General features: G+C 44.5%; 1 protein-coding gene across 1 annotated transcript in view; it reads left to right on the plus strand.

Annotated features, from left to right (window-relative positions):
* The first annotated feature begins 415 nt into the window (after positions 1–415).
* fat3a (FAT atypical cadherin 3a) overlaps positions 416–15228 on the plus strand; it is a 129480-nt gene continuing 114667 nt past the window's right edge. Inside the window, exon 1 of the mRNA XM_026379071.1 lies at positions 416–497. The gene's annotated coding sequence lies outside the window, so the exon portion shown is untranslated. The remainder of the gene's footprint in view (positions 498–15228) is intronic.

Below are 15228 nucleotides of genomic sequence, written 5' to 3' on the forward strand. Positions count from 1 at the left end.
TTCAGCCGGTCTCACACGCTCAAGTGGGAAGATGAGGGTGATGCGCATCATCCAGCTCCGCCCCCAGTGACGGCAGGATGTGTTTAGTGAACATCAATTAAATGATTAAATGAAGATGTTGATTTAATTAACGTGCTAAAATACAGTGATCAAATCAATCAAATGTGCGCTGTGCGGTGACCGCGCACCCCCTGCGCGCCACTCGCTCGTCGCGGACGCGCCGCACCAGCACCAGTAGCAGAGAGAGAGAGAGAAAGTGGGAGAGAGACAGAGAGCGAGAGTGAGTCAGAGAGAGAGAGTGAGAGACAGAGAGAGAGAGAGACAGAGGGAGAGAGACAGAGAGAGAGACAGAGGGAGAGAGACAGAGAGAGGGAGCGCAGCGGACGGTCAGTCAGCAGTCAGTCAGTCAGTCACCCTGTGTCTGCGCGGCTCTGCTGGTGTGGATGGTACCGAGTAGGACGGAGCTTTTGCACCGGGATATTCAACAGCATGGCCGGGTGAGTCCCGCGGGGAGAGCCGCAGTCCCATCTGAGACACGGCGGCAAAGTTAGAGGTGTGCGGACGAGCGTGCGGTGTGAATGCGGGGAGCGGGTTTCCACAGGATGGTGATGGGGCTTTTTTTTTTTTATTTGTTTCTGTCTCTTTTCTTTTTATTTTTATCTGCAATGCAAAGTAGAGCGAGGTGGGTGACCTGAGCACGGCAACGTCTGATGTCTAATAGCAGTGTGTGTGTGTGTGTGTGTGTGTGATGCGCTGCAGCCGTGCGGCTCCGCGCAGCGTTCACTGAGCGCCAGCGGAGCGTGCGGATGAAGGGGGCTGCGGGGCTCCGGCTTTCAGCTGCATGGGACACAACTGAGAGGCAGGTCCCGCTGCAGCCAGCGTAGCTCTCTCTCGTCCTGCACCGCGACTTGCAGCATCAAATAACGTTTGCTGTGTAGTCGGACGCGCAGTAACAGAAACGTTGCGCGTTTCATAGGTTTCCTACGGAGGCAGGTGCACGTCGCTGTCATCGATTACACATCAGATGCAATAAGTTCAGCATGTGCAGCCGTCCACAGAACCACAATAAAAAGCCTTCTGAAGGAGGCCTTCCCTGCACCTTTATGATCATTTCCCCCACTCTGCTGTAGCCTGCAGGAGGGCACATCCAGCGCTACAGCTGTGGGAGTGAAATAAAGAATGATAATGAGTGGATCACTTCATCAGCTGGAAGCCCGAAAGCACTGAAATCCTTGGATATTCATTGTCACAGTGAGACAGTCCTGCAGGCTCAATGTGATGGCAGCGCAAGATATGTTGGACTTTAGAGATGTGTATGTGTTGGTGTGTGTGTGTGTATGTGTGTGTGTGTGTGTGTGTGTGTGTGTGCTGCAGACAGGCAGATGGAAGCAACAACTGGGGTTGGTCTGAAGTGTCCCACAGGCATTCAGTGAAAACAGTGTGTGTGTGTGTGTGTGTGTGTCTGTGTGTGTTTTATGCCTTTCTATGGTTGTGGAGATGTTAGTTTGAAACCATTGCTGTGAGAATATATCTACATTAGTGGGGACATTTTTGTCCTTTCAAAGGGCTTTTTAGGGGTTAGGACCTGGTTTTAGGATTCAGGGTCGAGTCTGGCGTAGAGCTTAGTGTAAGGCTATGAGTCGAGGGTTAGGCAGGTAGCTGTTATGGTTAATGGGTTATGGGATGACGTTTGGCAGTGAGAGGCCCCACAGTTACAGAAGGACCAAGATGTGTGTGTGTGTGTGTGTGTGTGTGTGTGTGTGTGTGTGATAGGGCAGGCAGCACCATGAAGGTTAGCAGCTCTGTCTCAGGGTGGAGCTCCACTAACTGTCACTTTTACTGGGCGGTTTCTGCAAAAGGCATCACGATGTAGGAGACAGTGATTTCACATGAGGATGAAGGAGACGTTCAGCCCACGCACGGCTCGTCTGTGCATGCAGTACCTGCTCACAACGTGCACGCGCACGTACCTGTGCGCACTGTGTGCGTGTGTGTGTGTGTGTGTGTGTGTGTGCGGGCGTGCAGATGCTTCCTCCTCTCACCTGTCATCAGGCGTGTTCACCTCTTTTCTCCGACACCTTCTCCTCGTCTTCCTCCTCCTCATCACCTCTTATCCATGCAACGCTTTCATCGCCTCCTTCTCTCGCTGGCTGATTGGAACTCAGCCCGGCCCGCTGCACACCTCTCCGTTAATGTGCATTACCGCTGGCTTGGGCTACTCTCGCTGTTGTTAACTGCACTTAATAACCGGTTGCTTTTATTAGACAGATAGCAGTGTAATTTAGCCTGTGGTTTCCTGTATGGTTGGCTTCTATTTTTATTAACCTCCCAAAACCTTGTTCTGCCTCAGAGTTTCCCTTAAAGTAAAAAGTCTGGCACCTCTGGAAAGAAGCTTGTTTGAACTTACAATATTCCATGTGCTGGAATTAGAATGACATACTTAACTTATCCCTGTGGGGAAACTGTTGTTGAACAGATGCACATGTATGATGGCGCTGCTACAGGGCTTTAGTGTCTAGTCCAAAATGTTATCAATGGTTTGAATATATCACACATTTATATACATTTAGTGTGTTCGTAAGAGACCTGGGAAAACAACTAGAAACAGGAATAAGAAAACCAGCAGAGCATCAACCTCTATGAAGGAAATGTGATGGAATATAACACAAATCCTGTGGTCAGTGATATAAACTATATCACAATATTCTACAGTATGTTTGCAGGAACACTAATTAAAAACAGAACCATTCAACAGTATCTTTTTGGCCACAGATCACAGCGGACAGTCTTGAAAGCCGTGCAGCAGCGATCATTTCTGCTTGTTTTTTTTTTGCCAAACTGTTTCTGGATGACAGTGATAGCGCTTTTATTTGGAATGAACTTCTCCTCGGACTCTTCAGGCGCGCAACAGACGACGTTCTACCATACTTCATGTGTTAGCAGGCCCACACGAGGTGCCCCACGTCGTTGCACAACTAACCTTCTTCTGTGATAGACCAACACGAGGCGTGAATGGAGCTTTAACGAGGCTGAGAGTTGCTGTTTCCAGATATTTAGAGTGGAGAGTGGGCTCTGCTCTTTGTGCTAAACTAGGCTACACATGCCTGTTACACATGCAAGTGATGTTTTCTCTTAACTAAATTCATGTCAGTTCGTCTGATGTAGGTTACAGTACTCGAGTCCTTCTCCCTCCTGCGGTTGCATGTCGCCGTTCTGAATTCCGACTGCATCACTGCAGATAATATGTGCATGAGGTTTTGCAGAGGAGCTGCTGCACCGCCTCTGCCTGCAGTGGCTGACCTCCCCGCCGAGCACGCTGACCTCCACATGGAAAGGAGAAGAGGGGGGTGGAGGAGATGGAGTTGGGTTTTGTTCTCCTTCTCCCTGAGCGCCTTGCTCCACAGGCTGCCTGCTTGGAAATGGCATCGTTGCAACCCCTCCTCCTCCTCTACCTCAGCCACCCTCCCCCTCGCTTTTCCTTCATCTCTGGGGTCCCGAGGGCTTTGTGAGCGTCTGTTCGTGCCAAATGCCAGCACTCTGCAGCCCCCCCCCCCCCCGCCCACCCCTCTTTTCCCTATCTCTGTTTGTGTGAGAGAGAAAGAGAGACGGAGAGAGTTGGGGGATTTCTTTGGTTCCCCCTCTTCATCCAAGCTAGGGAGGGGGCGAGGTGGGAGCCTGTTGTGTACTAGTGCTTCGTCCCCACGGTTTTTGCAATTGGCTGGTGCGTGTGTGTGTGTGTGTGTGTGTCTGAATGGGCCTGCTATTGTTCTCAGCGACTGCTGGAATGCTGCTGAATGGTGGTTGTGTCAGCCCAGATGCCCGGCAGTATTGTCTGTCTTTGTCATTTTGATCTGTGTACAGTCCATTTTCTGCTCTTCATGTGTGCGACAGGCTGCTCTCACCATCAACCTGCCTCCCTGCTCTGCTCGCTGCTCCGAACACGCTGTCTGCATGTAGACAAAGAGCCAACAGTGTGGAAACAGCATCTGGAAAACTAATAATATAGATTCTGCCTTGTTTGGAGGAGAATTTCAAGGTGCTGTATCCGTTTACCGTCAATAAATCATGTCGTTTCGTGCCATTAGCATATAATCATTGTTTTGAACACCGCCAGCAGACGCTGATAGCTTCAACACTGCATAGTAAAGTGTGTGCCAGCACGTCTTTTTTTTTTTTTAAAGAGGGAAACAGTACATTTTACTGCAAGATTGCACAGTAAAAAGAGAAGATGTTGCTGTTCTTCACTTGATGCTCTGGAGCTAAGATGTGATATGTAGACTCCAACTAGTGAGCTGGACTTCACTTATAGAATTCAGGATTCAAATTGATTTAAGGACTGAGTTCAAACCAATCAGTTTCTTTTTTTTACAGCAGCTTTTATCTGTTTTGATGCCAAATGCCAACTAAAAAAAGATAAGCAAAGCTAATCGACGCACTTGCTTGGGTGTTGAGGCAATAAAAAGGTTTGAATTTGACGTAGAATAAAGAACTGAGACTTATTTGGTTCAAGTGCAGAGTAAATTCTTCATGTATGCTGAACTCCAGTGATCACTCATCAAAGATCACATTCATCCTCATCCTGCCCATGTGTTCATGCAGTTCATTCAGACTCGACTTACCACGGTGCTACTCTGACTGCACAGCTCTCTTTAGTGTCTCATAGCCTAAAGTGCTGTCATGCTTGGTTTGTTATTACTTAATTTGTTTAGCAGCTCCCCAGAGTCTGCACCGAGCCTGTCTGTGTATGTGGCTGGAAATGATGAATCTCAGTTGGGGTATGGGCAGTCTCTTGTGGTGGCAGGTGAACTGTTGAGCTTCTAGGCTCAGTTTTCATAATTTCTTTGCTCTTTTTTGTCAACATCCGAATTCAGGATGAGCTGTTCTTGTTATGATTGATGATTTGATGATGCGGTACGGTTGTAGTAAAACCACATCATCACATCTACTGTATACTTGCTATTTTCGGGGCCAAGCCAATCCGGAAAAAACCTAAAAAACATGCTATGTTGGTAAGACTGTTGGTAGTCATGTCAAGGATCCAGATTAGGCCTGATCGAGGTGTACAGTGGCAGGAAAAAGCATGTTAAACTGGGTTCACATACTTTTTCCACTAGCACTATGAGGTTTTTATGGTTGTTCTCAATAAAGACATAAAAGATCAGAATTTCTTTTGTGTTATTACTTTAGTCACATTATATTTGTTAATACTTGACTTAGATATAGATCAGATCATGTTTCATTACAAACTAATGCAGAAAACCAAAAACAATATTACAAAAGTTTCACATACTTTTTCTTGCCAGTGCACTATAAAACATTATATCTGCTAAAATAATGTAGATCTAGCACTAACTTTTCCGTTGCTGAGCTGTATTAGCTTTTTTTGAATTCTGATTGATAAAATACTTCTCTTAATGTCTAATTTTTGAGTTAAGAGAATACAAAACTGCAGCTTCTCGATGTTAGCCCATTGTACATTGTACATTGTACATTGCTGTTATCGGGCTTATCTGCCGGTCTTCCTCACGTTTTAGTTGTGACTTTTGAGATACAGGAGGTAATGGAGGTTAACGAAGCTGCACGCTGTAATAGCACTGTTCAGTTGGACATAACTGAATGTTTTTATAGTTGTAGTTTTATCCTTCAACTACCCTTCTATAGCTCTACTCTATGCACCATTATAAAGCAACAGAACAAAACTAATCATAGCTGTTTTTGACCCCCTTTGCACGAGTGAGACTTTCACTGTGCCTCGTTTTCTTTCACTTCATTTTCACTCTCACGTTCGCTACAGGATCAGCTGCTCGCTCACAGCAAGTGTGAACGCGTGACGGCTCCGTGCAGCAAATACATCCGTCTCCTTACTATGAACACTGAGGAGACACGCAAGTGTTTCACGCTGCACTGTGTGGTGAGACCACGGTGTCTCACGTGTGTACGCATTTCTCCTGTGAATCCGAGGTGTTAGTTACCTGCACAGTTAATGCCCATGTTCAGCAACAGCAGCACGTTCTTGTATCATTATCTCCTGCTTTTGCACTTTTACAATAAAGCTGAATCTTTGCACGCTGCTGAAATTGTGGCCATTTTAAGAACAGCCCTTTAAAACATGTTTAATGCATTCCCTTTTTCATCGTTCTGAGCCAGAGCCACAGTCAGGACGCGCCTGTCCCCAGCTGTCCGAGCTGCTGTCCTACACTGATTCACCTGACCACGAGCCAAACCTGTGAATGAAGCTTCAAATCCAACAGGTTCAAATTAATTACCGCATGAGCCTTCAAAAGGAGCCCATTTTCTATGGCAGCTGTCTAATCAGCCAGCAGAATAATTCACAGTAAGCTCTTTGTCATGTTAAATCACGTCCACAGCTATTCATTTACTGTGTCAGATTTAGCTGACACAGTGCCAGGACTCCTTTTTCTACATCCACATACACAAGAAAGAGAGATGAAGTTCTTGCCAGTGTGTGCAGAAAACATCAATTAAACATTCCTGTACCTCCAAGCTACAGTCACTGCTGACATTACCGGAGAATAATTGTACTTCAGCTAATATAGTTGGAGAATCATTATTTAAGCAGGTATTGTGTTTGGTGACTGGAAGATGCTGTACTGCCCTTCCACCCACGCGGAGGACAGGTCCCTAAGCGCCACTAGTTCTTTGTGTGCGGCTCCTGTGCTGCTAGCTCCATGTGTATGTGCATAGAACAGCAGAAGGGTAGTTAAAGGATCGTGTAACTGGTCATGAGCTGTGTCTAATTGGGCCAAAAATCCAGCAGAGAGTCATGAACGAGCAAGAATGTGAGTAGGAGGCGCCGCACTTCTACTTTGTGAAGAGAAGTGGGGTCATGCTGTCAAGTGCCTATATGGCTTGATTGGTTTGTGTCAAGTTTGGCTTAACCCTCATTACTTCCCACATCACTAACCTTGAATATTCTTCACAGTCCATCAGTTTCGACATTCTTCAAATCACTCTTTGCTTCTTTTGGTTCCTTTTCCAAAGCTTGTTACCGCTGCGACGTCACCGTCAGAGTTCACATCCTGCTAATGTCAGACACCTAGACAGGTGGCGTGTTTATGGGTGCCCTCAGACGGGGATGTCTCCGGCGCGCCGTACGTGTTCCTTCATGCCTGGCATGTGTGCCTGGCGCTCGGTGCTGCCAGAGCAGATGGGTGTTGATCCCACGCGTGGTGGGGTTAGTGTTGGCATGTTGGCCAGACACTCGGTGAGGTGTCAGTCAGAGTATCTGCCATTTGGCCAGCGTCTGCAGGAGAGGAAATATGCAAAGACATTCCTGTTTTGTCAGTCACTGTAGGTGGAGGGACTTCTCATTTACCTTTATTATTCACTGTGAGACCTCCAGGTGCACATAGATAAGTGTGAGATGGGTTTCAAACCAGACTGTTTGTTCTGACTTTAGCGTTTTTTGGCACCTGTGTACAAGATTTTGTCAGATTGGCAACAACCATGAGTGTGCAAAAAAGCGTTTGTGTGGAATGCGTTGATGCATCAGTTACGGTGGCTCCTACTCCAGGGTGACCTCGAAGAGGTCAAACAAAATCATCATTCAAGTGTGAGATTATTCAGCCATAGTTTGGTCTTGCCATAGACCGGTTTTCTGTTCGTCAGAATGGAAATCGTGTACCGTTTTGTCTCATCTGCCAGAAGTCCCACCAACCCTCAGCTGTGTTTTTGTTTTCTTTGTGGTAAAAAGCCTTCTGTCATTCCTATTATTTGAGAGAAATGCAGTCCTGTAAATAAGTTTGACTGCTCGGTGGTGTGCTGTGCTCTGAAATGATGCTGATAGGCCCATGAAATGGAAAAGTCCAGAAGAAACAGCTGTGTCTCAGTGGAGTAAGTCTTTCTGTGGCATCATTTACTGGCTAGCACAGACTCTCGTCATGTCACCCACTCACCGAAATGCACAAAAACAGAAGAGAGAGGCGTGCTGAGAAGGAATACAGGCACATCTTCATATTTCTGCCTTCGGGGCTCGGAGCGTTGAATTTCAGCTCTGCTCTGTGCTGTTCTGCAGATATGCTGCCGACTTTCACAGATAGACCGTGTGGCCGCTGCGTCGGCCTGGTGATATAGTGACAGCCAAACCGCTTGCGACTTAACCTCTTTTTCTTCTGAGTAGAGCTGCTTGTCAGTGCCAACCTCTCAATCAATTTCTGGCTCATTGCTGAAGGTGTTCACCAATCGTGTATTGGCCGGGCCACTGCAGTGGCCCTGATCCCTTCCTGCCCTTGATAGATGTTGTTGTTCAGAGTGAGAGACCTGGTCGACAGGAAATGGGAAAATTCTGCGTTTAAAGCGGAGAGTGGTGGCGTTTCTCGGCATCGATTCCTCATTAGGGGACCATTTGATCAGCTCCGGCGTTGAAGGTAATTCGGCTGTGAACTGAGACGTAAACTTGGTCTCTTCTTTCATCTCTCACTGCGAAATCAGAAAAAAAAAACACTGAATTGATTGCAACGCAGATACAAGTGTGTGTGACAGAGAGCAGTTAACAGGCCTGATGTTGACCTTTCACTGACAGTAATGGTGTGACTGTAGCAGTGTGTAATGGTCCATAAATCATTCTTTTCAGTCTTTCTGAGACCGTGTGAGAGGGAGGTCTATGTGAGTAAGTGAGTGTGCCATGGGTAATTGGTTCTCTGCTGTCTTTTTGCTGATTTCCACCAAAAAAACACAAATACAGGATCTGAGCATCCCTTGGATCTACGTCATTTTAATAAACGTGAAGGTGGTTTAAAGAGCCTGCTCACAGAACTCAGTCTCTGGTTGTGCGCGTACAAAATGATGACAAACATGCATTGATGCAAGTCGGGTGGATGGAACACACACAGACACACACTAAAACAGGCTCCCGTCCATCATTGCACTTGCAGTAATGGAAGTAAAAAGGCTTTTGCTTGACGTCTGATGGCCGTGATTATTCAGTAGCCCATCAGTGTTTTGTCTCCCCTCTCTGTTTCTCAGTACAACATAACCTCCTTCTTATCTTTCTACTGCTGCTCTCTTTCTATTCTCTGTTTTCCTCTCAGCGCTCACCCCCACTGCACCACCCCACCCCGTCCTCCTTCAGCTTTACACTCACGGTTTTGTACCCATCCTCCAGCACTGACACTGTTCTTATTTGGCTCTCTTATATTCAAAGCTCGTCGAGTCTCGGTTTGTTTTTCTCACAGTCAGCCTGCATTTGTGTTTTTTTTTTTTTTGTATTATTTGACTTTGCTCTGGTTATTGTTCTCTGGTGATTTGACTTTGTTCTCTTCTTTTGATTGTATTTCGATTTTAAATGCCGCAGCTTCTTTTGTGATATTCACTGTTTTCCAGCTGCTTGTTGTTTGCCCTGGTTTGCAACTTTTGTAGGTGAAACAACTGCACAATAGAAAAAAAAAAACCCAAAGAAGAGAAATGTGGATGAGGTTTTGATGCTCAGCAGGGTGTAAAGAGTTACAAAGTAGTTAAAATTAATTAAAATAATAAGTTTGGACTCTCTAGTCTACCTGTGGACTGTCTAAGGTACAGAAGCCTGTTCCTGCCAAGAAATAAATACACAACTCATTTTGTATGCATGTCAATTTAGTGTCATGTTTCATCATGAATTACACCTCATAGCTATGCTATGACAGAGTATGGAATCTTAACTGTGTTGGTATTGACAGCAACAACATGTCTGGAGCACTGAACATTGAAAACTGACAAGACAATCACTGCTGATGTTTGGAGCGGTGGCAGATTTGTAATGTAGATTTTTTTTTTTTTTTACCATCAACACATTTCTTTGAAGCTGTGATTACAAACTAATACAGTTGGTAATACAATCAACCTGCTGTCAATCATTATTCTCTTTTACCTCAGATGTACATGGACCGCGCTGGAGGTTTACTCCGCTTTGTTTCAGCGGTTCACAGATGATTTTATTTTCCTGATGAACGTGGTTGTTTTCAGCTTTTGGGAGTATTTTAGGTTGAGTCATAAATCTGTGCAGCCCTGCAACCTGCCTCTGTGGCTGTGTAGCCCTGAAGGCTGTGATGTCCTTTCTTTTTACTTTGGATGTGATCATGTGGGACAGCAGCTGCCCAGAGATCAGGGAGGCTTGTGACCAGGAGGATGTTGGTTGCACTCCCAGGACCTGCCATATTCTGTGTGAGTTTGTGTGTGTGTGTGTGTGTGTGCGCGCGTGTGAAGCAAGGAGCTAGTTGATGTTAAAAAGCATTCTGGTAGTGTCTCAGTTTTCAGCTGCCTTGCATCGCAGCACCTCTCCTCACTGTGTCCTTTGCAGACTCAAAAAGCATGAGGTGTGCTGCGGCCGCACTACATCACTACAGGTGTGATGGATTACAACAAGGAGCGTGTGTATGTGTGTGTTTGTGTGTGTGTGTGTGTGCTGATGAGACCTAAGCGCAGCTCTAACCAGGCTCCAGGGACTGGAGATGTGACTTCAGTACAGGCGAGCTCTGATAACGGTAATTACCTATTGTTAGATTCTATACATCTTCTACTATGTGCTTCACTTGGCTATTGGCTGCCTCTGGACAACACACACACATGCACACACACAATTATGCTTTTTCTCCCCTGTTCACAATAGTGGCTGAAATAGGCCAAGCCAACAGGCCAATCCTTCAGATTTGTGTAAAAGCACAGTAATTGGTCTGCAGTGAGTGGACTTGTCATAAAAATGAACGTGTAATTTGAAAGTACTTAAGAACACTGACACTTCCTCATGTACTTCATTGCCTTTAATAATAACAATCACTGCAGTTCCACACACTGTGTCATTTAATTCACTCTGCGTGATGATGTTAACTGTGATATTAGCAGCCTGCCTCAGTTGCATTCTTCAGCCACTGAAACATACTAAGCGGAGACTGAGGATGAGTAATCGTATAGCTTTCAAGTGCCTGTTTACTGCAAATAGCAATGTTTGTCCAGGGATCCATGGACAAACTGCTACTTCTGTGCTGGAATAGTGCTGCCAGGGTTTGTAGTCATTTAACTAAGCACATCTTTATATGGCAACATGCATCATATGAACATAAAATACAATAAATTAGATACCATGGGTATAAAGGTCTATATACAGTGTTTTGGCATAGGACTAATCTGTAAATGTACTATTTCATCTTTTACTAATAATCCAGTACCACACCAGAGGCCACACTCACCAGATACCCCCTGAAACAGTACATGATGACCATTTCTAACTGTAGAGTCATTTTAACAACACTTTTATTTTCTGCATGTTCAAAGACTCTTGTTTTGAGTCTCGGAAAGGTGTCATCATAGTTGGAGATGACAGTTTCATTGTAGGTTGCACTGATTTATTGGGAGTTTTATAATATATGAATGGCTAATAGGTTAATCTGTGTCACATTGATAAGCATTTTCTTTTTTTAAGTGGCTTAAGAGTTAGTGGCTAGAATAATATAATATGAATACAATATGAATCCTCGTGTTGATGCTTTTAATTAGAGCATAGGGGTTCTGCAGAATTACTGGCTTTTATTTTGTTGCTTGGTGACTGGGGATGGAAGGCCTTTGGGCCAATGTGCTAACTATGACCAATGTAACACCACACTACCAGTAACTGGCCTAGAGGTTTCATGTAGTGCTGATCAATTCCTATAAATGGAACTGTCCCACACAGATTGATCTGCTGTTAAACATCGATAGCTGCTTAACTACAGTAGAGCTGACTCAGGATCTGACTCATACAAGACAGACTGTAGAGGATGTAGTCTCACCTCACATCCTGAGTTTTCCACCATAACACCACTGTCTTTATAGAGTTCAGTTAGCAACATGGCAGATTTGAGTGTGTGAGCTGTTTTACTTTAGCTTTCAAACAGCCACATGTGGAAGTCTGAATATAATCTCCTGAGTGTGGCCTTTTCCGCTCTTTACAGTAGGAGATGAGGCTGACAAAAGCTGGCCGCTGTAAAATAATACAGGGAACTGTTTTGGCAAATGTCAAACATCCAAATCAGTGAGAGTGTAATCACGTTTTGATCACAGTTGGTTAGTGGGGGCCACAGGCCAGGTATGCAGCCAAATGGAAATCAGTGTCCTAACAGAGCAGTGCTGGGAAGCAGGAGTGGAGACAGGAATGAGCAGAGTGAAGCAGCTTAAATTACATCCTGTACAGAGAGCCTACAGGCTCTGCTGAGAAATGGGCCTCATTTCAACCTATACAACACCACTGCACACACACACACAAACACACACACACACACGTGCGCAAAGATCCAGAAGCAGTACATTTAGGATTTCCACACTGTCCATTTCCTCAAAGGTGGAGATGGACAGTGGATCGGTTGGAAATTGGGGGATGAGCATATAAAAAAGAACTAGAAGAAGAATGGATCATCAGCGACCACGAAAGGGAAATAAAGAAAACTTAACATTTAATGACTAATAATAATAAAGAGCTCATGTGACAATCATATTGTGTTATTTATCACACCCCACATTTATCAGATCTGTGGTGTCAATGGTCTAAACAAGACAGAACACAAAGTCCATCTCTTGGTGCAGAGTGTGTACCTTTTCCTTTTAGCTTTTGATGTGAGAGGTGACCAAACCTCTCCCATTTTTCAGCTCCAATGTTACAGGCTCAGGAGGGAGCTTGATAGCATCAGTTGTACCATCCTCTGAGACTTCTTCTGATGCATCTTCACTTTCAGCGTCCGTCCCGTCCTCTTTTCTCCTTACTAGTGTGAGAATCGAAGATCAGCTCAAGAGCCTCATGCAGAGTTTGTGTCATGCAGAGCTTTTTGTGCTGCTACAGAAAGAAATGTGAGCAATGTCCCAAGGAAGCTTTATGTACCAGAGCTGTGAGAGGGGTACTCTGTATGACTGGAACAATGTTGTGATTGTTTGCGAGAATGACAATATTCCCATCACCTACAGGTGTAATACTGTCTACAAGGTGTGGTCCTCATAGGGGGTTTCCAGGAAACTCAGAAAGGGGAAGAGGTCTGTGTTTGTGTGTGTGTGTGTGTGTTTGTGTGTGTGTGTGTGCATTCTTGCATGGTTTGTATGGTATGAGTTTCATACCTTGGAAGATCAGTAAAGAGTCAATCCTGTCCCTGACTTAGGTGGGTCATGCATGGTGAGGTGAATACACAAATTCAGGAAGTAAGAACTGGCCGTTAGAGTTTCTGAGTTCCTGAACTAGTCCTTGAAAGCCATTAAAATTAGCTTTTCATGTGCAAGATCATTTTTCAGTGACATAATGTTTTAAGCACTTCAGACCATTAGGGTAACCCCATCATATCATTTTGAACAATTGGTGATACATTATTATAACGTGCAGTAGAAGTCACAGACACATGCTTTAAATTACACCTATACTGTAGTGAAGTGAACAGAAGCAACATGTCTGTCAGTATCTCTGCCCTGCCTGCAGTTCAGAGGATTTTCCTCCAGAATTTCTGGTCTATTCAACTCTAATTAAAGGCTGATCTCCTTTTCATGATATTAGCACAATCATCTGATCTATAAAGAGACCCTTCTCAAAGACGAGGGCCCAAGTTCAAGTTTCCACTCTGCCGAAGTGCACTTAAGAGCACAATGAAACCTGACCGGGTGTGGGCCTGTGTTCTGTATCAGCCACTGACCTCTGACCGGGGAGAAAAGAGGATTTTCTATGTATATTGCTCCATTTCTTTGACTGGTTTGGTGATTTTAAATGTCTTTGGGGAACAGAGATAAGGCCCAGCGTCCAGGCGAGGAAATGAAAAGGAAAATAATATGGGGAGGCCAGCTTCAGTGACAGGACACGGTGCTGTTGACATTTCAGTCTCGCTGCACCTTCAGATAGTAATATTTCACACAGAGTATTTGAAAAGGTGTGGCCATTATCATCTTTGTGTGTTTCTGCCATGAAAGAAAGAGAACTTTGAGTTGTGTGCGCGCGTGTCTGTGCGTGTGTGTCAGTATTTATGAAAAGCCCGATAAGTGAGTACAGAGGTATCAAAACCCTGTACAACCAACGTTCTTTATCTATAAATGCAGAGAAAGAAGAGCTGCGGCTTAAGCGGGTGGATTCTAAACAGCAGCTAAACCCTGACAGGATGTAAAGGATAGTGAGCTAAGCTTTAAAATGACTTACAATTCTTATCTCTTAAAGTTTTTTTTTTTTTTCTTTAATGAGTAGCAACGATAAAGCCCTTTGGTTGAAAATGTCTTCAGAACCAAACAGATAATACATCCACCCCGCAGCCACAGCTTTGTTGTAGTCAGACCCACAGGTAAGGATGCTTCCCAAGTCCAATTTAATTCAAATTGATAAATTAAAGCCTTCAACTCGACCTCTGACATCATCTTCACCAGGTCTACTATAAGTCATATTCATCATCTAACATTAGCAAATACTGCTAATGTTTGGTAATTCAAAGCATAGAAATGCACCAATCAGTCAGTTGGAGATTGAAATGGACTGATTTTAATTGTGACCGGCTGATCAGGCTGAGATATCAAGTTCTGTGCCAATCCCATGCACGTGCGAGCAGTATGGTTTACGTAGAGCATCAGAGCGCGGTGGAGCGCTGAGAATTTCTGGTCCTTGTTCTTCACCCAATCCGCTTACCCCTGCAAAACTGGCGTTCTGGGTCGGGCTTAGCCGTGCTCCAGGCTCGTGGTGTGAGCAGTGCTGGAGTGAAATTGGAGCAGGATGTAGGACGACACTCTCTGTCCAAACTCCACCTGCTCACATGCTCCGTCGCACAGTTACACAGTAACAGGTTTGTGTGTATCTATATTCCAGATACACATGTTGTTGCTTTTGTATGTATCTGTACTCCAGATATACACAACATGCCATCAGCATGGAAGTTATTTACTGTGAGTGAAGCAACGTTTGCATTTTTGTAACACCTATAAGGCGGAAACAATCCATGGAGCGACCGTATAATTATTTAGTGCCTTGTTATATTCTTCTGTTTCTATTACTGCACCTCTTGCACATGTTTACAGCTGGAAAATTACAGTACTACACTTAATCCTTACTTGGAAGTTAATGTGGAGCACTTTTATTTTAGAAAATTTAGAAGCTACTTATTTAAAAAAAATATTTATTAAATAAAAAGATTGAAAATTGTTTGCGGATGCTATAGTTCTTAGAGAGATTGAAAATCTGGTTCAGGTGATGGAATTGATTCATTTCAAAAAGTTCCTGGTCATTTGAAAAACTTCCTGCAGTTGAAATTAAAT

The sequence above is a fragment of the Anabas testudineus genome, chromosome 13, assembly GCF_900324465.2.
Source record: "Anabas testudineus chromosome 13, fAnaTes1.2, whole genome shotgun sequence".
Lineage (NCBI taxonomy): Eukaryota > Metazoa > Chordata > Actinopteri > Anabantiformes > Anabantidae > Anabas > Anabas testudineus.